Source organism: Rhinichthys klamathensis, unplaced genomic scaffold (assembly GCF_029890125.1).
Source record: "Rhinichthys klamathensis goyatoka isolate OS25496 unplaced genomic scaffold, OSU_Roscu_1.1 h1tg000072l_1, whole genome shotgun sequence".
NCBI lineage: Eukaryota > Metazoa > Chordata > Actinopteri > Cypriniformes > Leuciscidae > Rhinichthys > Rhinichthys klamathensis.
This window is the reverse complement of record NW_026606615.1, coordinates 13,893-23,772: the sequence shown is the minus strand read 5'-3', so window position 1 is coordinate 23,772 and position 9,880 is coordinate 13,893. Positions and strand designations below refer to the sequence as shown.

General features: G+C 38.7%; 1 pseudogene; it reads left to right on the top strand.

The window, feature by feature from the left end:
* The first annotated feature begins 2,429 nt into the window (after positions 1-2,429).
* Positions 2,430-7,775, top strand: LOC130085036 (leukocyte elastase inhibitor-like; annotated as a pseudogene).
* The last annotated feature ends 2,105 nt before the right edge of the window (positions 7,776-9,880 follow it).

Genomic DNA, 9,880 nt, shown 5'->3' with positions numbered 1-9,880 from the left:
CTTTTTGTGAGGTTGAACCCAACCTCATCAATGAAGATGAACTGGTGCTCCACTGCAGCCACCTCTAGCTCAAGGACTCTCTGAAAGACACATAACAATATCAGAAATAGACAGAGTGGTCACTATTGTGAAGCACAATCATTATGATTAAAATATTGAAATATGTATAATTTACTGTATACAGTGTTGAGAGTATGCATCAATTGTGGGACTCACTTGCACTAGTTATATCGCAATTCTTTGACTTTTTCTGAATTGCGTTCAAATGGTACCCTGTAGACTTGCTTCATCCTGAGATGATTTCTGCGCAAGACACGGTCCAGTGTTGATAAGCTTACCCTATCATTTTTTTTTAAATATGTCATTGTTTTCTATTATTTTTCTTTGTATTTGCTGTAATGTTATGGCGTTGTTTTCTAGGACCACACTGTAAAAAAAACACGTAAATTTACAGGTAATGGCCTGTATTTTTTTACAGAATTTTGCCGTTTTGTCAGTATACAGTGAATGCCTGTTATTTTACAGATATTTGTCATTTAAAGGTCCACTATTAAATTTACAGGTAATTGCTTGTATTTTGGTTTTACATCAATTTTACGGAAATTGTCTGTATTTTTACAGGGTTATGTGTAATTTTACATAAAATATTCCGTAATATTTTACAGATTTATTAATCAGAGAATTGTGTGTAGTGTTTTGAAAAAAGTGTGTTTTAGAACTGCAATTTGAGTGTAAAGCAGGAATTGTGCTTGTAGTTTAGCAGAATTGGTTCAGGGGGTTGGTGAATGAGTTACATGTTGTGGTCATTGTGTCTCAAGTATCAGAATTTGTGTGTAAACAATTGAGAAAAACTGTAATAACCGTGTTGGGTTCTCTTATACTTACTGTGAGCGATAATACAGTTATTAACCTCTATAAATGCATCATTGATGGCTTTAAGTAAAGTGAAAACAGTTTTCCTAAAGCAAATGTTAATAAATCAAGAAGATGTGCTTATTATACATTTTAAGTTGTTTATTTGTAAATGTAACTAATGACCAAAATTTCCTATAATAAAATAATGAAGAAAAAAAAAACAGAAATCATTAATACAGTTGCAAAAACGCTACATACTAGCAAAACACTGCAACAATATTTTTTAAAGCATGATTTCAAACTGCTACATGAGGAGATATCATGACCTCTAACGCAAACATTAGCCATTAAAGAAATAATTAATAACTAATTGGTACAGCAAACAAGTGTCTCTGGAACTATTTTATATTTGATCATTTATAAATCAAAAAATATTTTCCAACAGCACATCTGGTACAAAAAAAATGAAAAAAAGAATGGTTGCTCCAGAAGTTGAACAAAACGCAAAAGATTTTAGGTTGATCCTATCACATAGAAGAGATAATGTGGCACTCTTTTTATATTTTAAAAAGCCTTTATTTTCAGAGCAGGACTACTAAAAAACACCAACACGAATCGCTCAAGCGGTCTTTCATCAGGGTCACATTGCCTGTGTTGACCTTACAGAGCACTTTGAACAGGTCAATGGAGAATTTAGTTTGTCACAATCAGAGGTTCCATTGTTTACAGAAAACAGACCAGTACAGAAAACAGTAATTTTAGTAAAGTAAAGAAATACAAGAATGACCAGATTGGAAAACAAGTACATCCTGTTCCAGCCACGGCCAAGCAACATTAATGTGCTCTCCTGATATGTGAAAAGTCAAGTGCAGAACTTTTATACACAATGAAATCAACAGAACAGCCCAAAGACAGTGCTTTAGCTAAAAAAAAAAAATCCCAGTCTACCACACCTGTAATTTCCATATGTGCATTTTACATACTCTGCAGAAGTTATGGCCACGGCTGGAAAACTTCTGTAAAGTGACAAAGTTTTCAATAATACTGCCTTGAATATTTTTTATTTATCATTTATCCTCAAACAAAGTGCAGTAACCAAAAAAATGTAATCAGTTCAATGTTTGTTGGGCAAGAAATTATATATATGATTTAATTGGAATCTTACATGAGCCAGCTCAAGGCAATCTTTCAGGTTATCTAAAGAGTGATGGTACACAGGTTTACACAGGAAAATTACACATTCATAATTTTCACAGGAATACTCAGAATTTTGATTTCACAAGAAGTTGCTAGTAAACAATAGGGTGATTTCTCACATTCTGTGTGTGTGTGTGTGTGTGTGTGTGTGTGTGTGTGTGTGTGTGTGTGTGTGTGTGTGTGTGTGTGTGTGTGTGTGTGTGTGTGTGTGTGTGTGTGTGTGTGTGTGTGTGTGTGTGTGTGTGTGTGTGTGTGTGTGTGTGTGTGTGTGTGTGTGTGTGTGTGTGTGTGTGTGTGTGTGTGTCTATATAATAGGAAGCAATGAGGAAATGAGACAGACTTGTGTCAGAAGGGCAGTTGTGAAGACGCACCTCATATCTAGGAGAGATCGAATCATCGCTTTCTTTATCAGTAAGTATTTCAGAAGCTTGTGAATTTTAACTACAACTGTAGTTGTAATAACATATGATATACATGAACGATGCAAAATGTTTCACAAAAACATTTGACTTAAGATGGTAATTTTATCTTTATTTATTTTATCTTCTGCGTTACTGTGTCAGTAAGAAAAAAATATTTCAGATTCACCTCAATCGGTTTAACATTCATTTTGCAAACAGTGTAATAATCCAGAAAGATTTTTGTACGCTGATAAAAACAGATAGTAGGCCTACACTGATATTTTCCAAGCAAGCAATTGGTGTTCTAATGGCAAAGGCTATTAGGCCCAACAAACATTGATTAAATTTTTTTGATTGGTTACTGCACTTCGTCTGAGGTCAACTAATAATAATAAAAACAACTTTTCAAGGCAGTATTACTGAAAACATTTGTCACTGTACAGCATTTTTTCCACCAGGTGACTATAACTTCTAAAGAGTTTGCATGTAAAATGCACATATTCATATTAGACCAGGATAAAAACTGAAAACCCTTTTCATTAAGAGGGAAAGAACTAATTAGCTTTGGGCTGTTCTGTTGTTTTGATTTTACTTAAAATTTCTGCATTTGACTTCACATATAAGGAGAGCACATCAGGTAAAAAATGGCTTGAACAGGATGTACACTTTGTTTTCTGATCTTTTCATTCTTGAACTTCTATAGGCTACTGTTTTCTGTGTTGCTCTAACATGATGTTTAAAGTGAATTTCCTTCATTCTAGGCAGTAAACGAAATGGAACAAGCAATTGAACCTGTTGTTTTGGCAAACTCAAAATTCTCCATTGACCTGTTAAAAGCGCTCTGTAAGGGCATCAAAGGCAATGTGTTATTCTCACCCCTGAGCATCTCCTCTGCATTGGGTCTGGTCCTGCTGGGTGCCGGACAAGGGAGCCAAACTGCCGCACAGATGTATAAGGTGAGCTCAAGCCTCCAAACAGCTCTATAAACTCTCTATAAACGCTCATTTCATGTTTATGAATGCTACAAAAACACATTTTTTTATTAAACACATTAACGCACTTAAACTTTTTTTAACTTGAGCGCTGCATTTTTAGAACGTAATTTCCTGCGCGAGACTCTGTGAAATCAATGGAAAAGTAGCACAGATCGGAAAAACACTGTGTTCATTGATATAGCCAATAAATTTAGATTGTTTATCACGTAGCTGAGACATTCTTGTGTTTTCACGAGGATCTGAGCTAGGGCAGATTCTGTCATCAGTCGTAAACGGGGTCGGTTAGATGTATAGAAAACACAAATGAATAGAAATGTATAGAAAACACAAAAAACGAATGTTGAGACACTGTTTATAATTTATGGGAAATATAACAAATGAGTGGGTGGATTTTTACCATCATTTACATTTTTACATTTTTATTCATTTAGCTGACGCTTTTAGCCAAAGCGACTTACAATTGCTATATATGTCAGAGGTCGCACGCCTCTGGAGCAACTAGGGGTTAAGTGTCTTGCTCAGGGACACATTGGTGACTCACAGTGGATTCGAACCCGGGTCTCTCACACCAAAGGCATGTGTCTTATCCACTGCGCCATCACCACCCCATCATTGGGTGGTTGTGTAACACTGTGGACACATTTATGTTCAAACAACATGTAAAAGGGAATTTAGCATAATAGGTCTCCTTTAATGCATTGATTGCTGCGACTCTGTAAAAATGAACATGTCTTTCGTAATGTAATGATTTCCTCAGAACACTTCTAACTTCACAGTATCAAATTCTCTGAATAAATTTCACTCGATATTATTAAACAATATCCTGTTATGTTTCTCTTAAGACCCTCCACTTTGGCTAAATGAAAATTATGTACCACGACCTGTATGAGGAGCTCTACAAAGAAGGGAAGAACAGCCTGAAGCTGGTGAACCGCATGTTTGGAAAAGGACACTCAATTTTAAAGATGTGAGTTGGTTGAGAAAGCACAGAAAATGGTTCATTTACTTAAATGACAGTAAAGTAATGCGTCATTCAGTGAGATGCCTGGATCATAATCATAATTCTCAGAACTCTGATGTTATTTTAATCCCATGCTGCCATGTTCCCTCTCTTCCTATTGATGATGTTAGGATTTCCTTGACATGTGTGAGGACTGGTGTTTCGCCAGCTTGAGGAATGCTGACTTCAAGACAAATCCTGAGGCTGCGAGAAAACAAATCAATGACTGGGTGGAGAAAGAGACAGAGAGTAATTCAATTAAATTTAGTTTATTTGTAGTTTTTTAACTATTAGACTATAGTCTCTAGACCACTTTCTCATAATTTCTCACCCTTCTGATGGATGTTTTTATCTTTCTATTTTAGATCAAATTACGAATTTGTTGAATCCAGTAGATGTGTCTAAGAACACGAGTCTTGTTCTAATCAGCGCAGTGCACTTCACGAACAAGTGGGTCAAGTCATTCACACGTGTTCCCGCCAACAAGGTAACTTTATCAATTAAGATAATTCAGCTTTGTCTGCTAAATCTACATCGAATCTGCTGTGCAACCAGTGGCGAATCACTGTAAAGCATGATCTCTTGTGTCTTATTGCTTTAGTGCCAGTGTTTTTATCAGCTCATCTGGCCTCTCTCTATGTGTAACCCTTACAAAAATGTGCTATTAGTATACTTCTTCTAGTATACTTTTAAACTAAAAATAAGAATTCAGCATATAGGCTAAATCAAAACTGCCTAACGTAGGACTGTAAAGCTTTCGGGTGTCGATGGAAGTGATCAACTCACTCTGTCTATGTTCTGATCACCGTTCTGAATCTGATCAAGATGTAGTCTTTGACAAAAACACGATTTTCTTAGCTTGTGTTGCTTTTTTAAGTTAAACTTTCCCACATTCAAGTGTTGGTTATAAAAAAAAAGAATGCGTGAAGTTTGAATTTTTTTCTAATCGTTTTTATCTCCTGTTTGAACTTAACAATTGTGCAGACCTTTTTTGCATTTTTATATTTCAAGTATAAAAAAATTATAGTATAGAATAATAGTAGAACATAGTAGTATACTTAAAGTGCAAAAATAATATATAAATAATAAACTATAAGTTATATAAATGTTAAGTTCATTTAAAGAAAATGTACACGTATACTTGCAGTATAAACTAAACTAATAGTTTACTGAGAGTACTTCAAATTGTGCTTTCATAAACTAAAAAATGTGCTACAGTTGACTAGTAAACTATACCTCTAAGTTTACTTGTAATATAGTTGCAGTACAAACAAAAATCCTAGATGTGTAAACTATTTGTGTTCTCAAAGTCACTACCGTTACACTTAAAGGGATACTCCACCAGTTTTTCTTATTAAACTATGTTATTCCCTTAACTAAGACGAGTTGATACATACCTCTCTCGTCTCAGTGCGTGCACTATATCGCTCTGTATTGCCGCAAAACTATGTTAGCACTTAACTTAGCCCATGCATTAAATATGGGCCAAGCAGAGAAGCGACCAAACACTTCCACGTTTTCCCTATGTAAACACAGTTACTCGAGTAGTGTAACTTGACCTGGGCTGGTGACACAAAATAAACCGTTGCGCTTTTCTAAGCGTTTAAAATTGATGACTATATTGTATGGCGGAATACCATAACAAGTGCTTTTGAGCAGTTCGACTTGGCGCAATAATATCTTCACTAGTGAAAAGTCCTCTTACCGGCTCCCGCGCACATTTCCGTGTGACTGTTGCGAACAGATGCCGACCGAAATTGAGAGCCTGTGCTGTTTAGAATGCTAACTAGCTTCCAACAACCTGTTACTTCGTCAACTCCGCTCGAACTACTACTACCGGCGCATGTCACGTTGGTTGTATTGACGGAAATGTCAGAGGGAGGGGGAGAGGAAGCGGGAGCCGGTAAGAGGACTTTTCACTAGTGAAGATATTATTGCGCCAAGTCGAACTGCTCAAAAGCACTTGTTATGGTATTCCGCCATACAATATAGTCATCAATTTTAAACGCTTAGAAAAGCGCAACGGTTTATTTTGTGTCACCAGCCCAGGTCAAGTTACACTACTCGAGTAACTGTGTTTACATAGGGAAAACGTGGAAGTGTTTGGTCGCTTCTCTGCTAGGCCCATATTTAATGCATGGGCTAAGCTAAGTGCTAACATAGTTTTGCGGCAATACAGATCGATATAGTGCACGCACTGAGACGAGAGAGGTATGTATCAACTTGTCTTAGTTAAGGGAATAACATAGTTTAATAAGAAAAACTGGTGGAGTATCCCTTTAAAGTGTACTTAAAAGTATATTTTATACACTAAAAAGTGAGTCAATTTAGTCCAAAGTAGTATTGAGATAGTATACTTCCAAGTTTATTGACATTGACATTAGTATGCTTACTACATAGTATATTTAAAATATATAGGCTACTTGAACTTTACTGAATTATACTTAATAAAATTGAACTTGAAGTACACTTATTTTTTGTAAAGGAAATGATACTTCAGCACAGCTAACACATCAGCATCACTAATGTCCAATCTGTCTGTGTTTTAAATGTCAGGACAAAGGAGTAAATTGGCCAATGATGAGTCAGATGAATACATTTCCTCTGGGTAACATCCCACACAGACAATACCAACTTCCCACTGTAGCTCGGATTCTGGAGATCCCTTACGCGAATAAAGATCTGAGCATGATCATTATACTCCCAAACCAGAGCGATGGGCTACAGAAGGTAAAGTCACATGAACAGCAACTGAACCTCCCTCACTGCTTTTACTTCAGTTGGAACTGCATAATTAAGATAAAGTCTACATGAAAATTTGGATTGTTGTGTAGGTTTGGTGTTACATTGAATGGGAAATAATTTAAAGTCTCTCTGTCTTGTCTCTTATTTTTCTCCCCTTCCTCTAAGTTGGTAGACTTGATCACTTATGAGAACCTTCTGGAGTGGACTGAGCCGGACAATATAATTGCCACAAATGTGGATATTAAAATACCCCTCTTTAAGCTGCAGGAGAAATATGACATGGAGAAGGTCCTGAAGTCTATGGGCATAACTGATCTGTTTGGTGATAAGTGTGACTTATCTGGCATGACCTCTGGAAATGTGAAGCTGTCCAAAGTGGTGCATAAGTTTTCTGTGGATGTGAACGAGACAGGCACAGAGGCAGATGCAGGCACTGGTGGAGTTGTCCAGAGTCGTCTTCTCAGTAATACAAGTGGAGAGAGTTTCGTGACAGACCGCCCCTTCCTTTTCTTCATCCGGCACAACCCCACCAAGAGCATCCTCTTCTGGAGCCGCATCATCTCCCCAATACCTGAAAACTAGAATCTGAACCACAGAGCAGAGCAGACTGTACAAGTGTGATCTGTCATATTAAAATACAGTGGTTATATATTGCATGTGATTTGCTTGCAATGTCTGCTTTAAACAAAATTCTGAATACTCAAAATGGTCGAGTACTACATAATTAAAAGAAATCATGCATAATCGCAGAATCTTGTGTCCTTTTTTTTTCTTAGACTTATTGTGTAAAGTGTCATTTAACGGGTGGAAATTAACTGATTTTTTAATTTAATCGTGAGGATAACACGATGAGTAAATATGACTGGATGAACTATTTAAATAATTAATCTCAGCTCAAAGTATAAATTCAGAATGAAGAGGGTAGGTTTAGAGTTGACAAAAAATACAACTCTGGTTTAGATCAGGTTTAGCCGGCTCAAAATGCTCAATTCAGGGTTTGATCAAGAGCGTCAGTTCACTTCTCAAGATGAGTACGATAACACTGCTGCTGCAGCGTAAGTTTGAGAAGGCAGCTGAAAGACAATATCTGACTATTTTCAATGCAAGTGAATAACTAAGTGGGAGTGGCTTTATTGCAGTTGTCATTTTGCACACAGCTGATTGGTCCATTTTTGGAGATGAGCTGTTCAGTCTGCTTCTATTTGCATTCACAGACAGCAGAATACTGTAGTGACACCCCAGATCTGGCCCACGTCTGGTACATGTGGATCCCATATGTGGGCCGACACTTTTGCTCTCTGGGTTGCATCTTGCTTAACAGATTCGGTCCAAATTGCGTGTGTGTGTGTGTGTGTGTGTCGGTGATTAGGGACACAATACAATCACCTAAATCCACACCGATAACGACATTGTTATAGTTATGTCTGTTCTGTATCTGTTTCCCTGAGTTTTCCCCGTCATTGTGTATTTGGTTCGGTCCTGTTCCCAGTTTTCCCGCTCCTTGTTAGTGTTCAGTTTATTCACCTGTGTTCTGATTTGCCCCAGCTGTGTCTTGTTCCCTCATCCCGTCTGTGTATTTAATCCTGTCGGCTCTTTTGTTCATGGTCAGTTATTGAATGTATGTTTGAATGTGCGTACCACGAGTGTCTGTTCTGAATCTGTTTTAAAGTCTACTGCTGCGTTTAGATCCGACTTCAGCCTTTGCTTCCACGCAAATCGTAACAGAATAACTGACCCACTAGGATCTAGCAGCCATGCCTACCTGGAGTCCTGATGTCCAGATCCTCCGTCTTCGCCAGGAGAATCGCGCCATCGAGGATTATGTCGCAGAATTCCTCGAGCTGGCATATCTCGCGCAAAAGAAACATCCACGGCCTGAAGATCTTCTTCCGCGGAGGATTATCGGAACCAATCCGGTCTTTAATGCCCGAACCGGGTCCGCACGGTTCTTTAGAGTGGTATATCGACTTGGCCCTGTTGTGGAGCGGCTCTTCGTTTACCGTGGGCATGGAGGAGAAGCTGCCAGAGCCTGCACTTCACGTCAGCCCGGTCGCGCCCGCGCTTCACTTCAGCGCTGCCGAGACCACACTCCACAAGCCCGCGCTTCAGGTCTGCTCAGCCGAACCCGCGCTCCCTCAGACCGCGCTCCACGTCTTGCCAGCAATCAAGCCAGCCACCGGATCGGTCTATGGCCGTACGGGACCGATCTCCAGCGTGGCTGATCCTCCTATGAGGTCTGCACGTGCTGCCAGGAAGACCATCATTTCAGGGTCCCGCCATGTCGAACCCGCACGTCACTTCAGTCTCGACGAACCCAAGTCAAGTGAGTCAAGTGAGTTTACCGAGTCTACTGAGTCAAGTGAGTCTACTGAGTCAAGTGAGTCTACTGAGTCAAGTGAGTCTACCGAGTCAAGTGAGTCTACCGAGTCTACCGAGTCAAGTGAGTCTACTGAGTCAAGTGAGTCTACCGAGTCTACTGAGTCAAGTGAGTCTACCGAGTCTACTGAGTCAAGTGAGTCTACTGAGTCTACTGAGTCAAGTGAGTCTACTGAGTCAAGTGAGTCAAGTGAGTCTACCGAGTCAAGTGAGTCTACCTAGTCTACCGAGTCAATTGAGTCTACCGAGTCTACCGAGTCAAGTGAGTCTACTGAGTCAAGTGAGTCTACCGAGTCTACTGAGTCAAGTGA